This window comes from Hemibagrus wyckioides, unplaced genomic scaffold, assembly GCF_019097595.1.
Source record: "Hemibagrus wyckioides isolate EC202008001 unplaced genomic scaffold, SWU_Hwy_1.0 Contig2, whole genome shotgun sequence".
In the NCBI taxonomy this organism is placed as follows: Eukaryota; Metazoa; Chordata; class Actinopteri; order Siluriformes; family Bagridae; genus Hemibagrus; species Hemibagrus wyckioides.
The window spans coordinates 1,126,401-1,126,763 of NW_026690780.1; the positions used below are offsets into that span (position 1 = coordinate 1,126,401).

General features: G+C 47.7%; 1 non-coding gene across 1 annotated transcript; it reads right to left on the reverse strand.

Moving 5' to 3' along the window:
• trnap-cgg (transfer RNA proline (anticodon CGG)) lies at positions 1-72 on the reverse strand. The gene has a single exon. It is a non-coding gene; the product is annotated as a tRNA-Pro (tRNA).
• Between the last annotated feature and the right edge of the window lie 291 nt (positions 73-363).

The following is a 363-nucleotide window of genomic DNA, read 5'->3' on the forward strand; positions in this document are numbered from 1 at the left end:
GAGCTCGTCCGGGATTTGAACCCGGGACCTCTCGCACCCGAAGCAAGAATCATACCCCTAGACCAACGAGCCAGGTCGTCCTGGTCAGCTTGCTGTGTGCCAATGGAGGTTCACTGTACTCTGTAACTCTCTGTGACCTTCCAGTTCATATGGACTGGGGTCCGAGTAAAAGGAACTCGGTTACACAAAGTCAAGTTAACAATAAAGCGAGGGCTCCTGTGGGATTTGAACCTTTTTGGAATGCAGACGCTAAGTGTGAACCAAGTAAGCAGCTCTTGCCATTGGGCCAAATATATCATTAATCTCGGTGGACATGAAGATCAAAATCAATTCTTGTAGAACAAGCTTGCTTTAGTGTCAGGT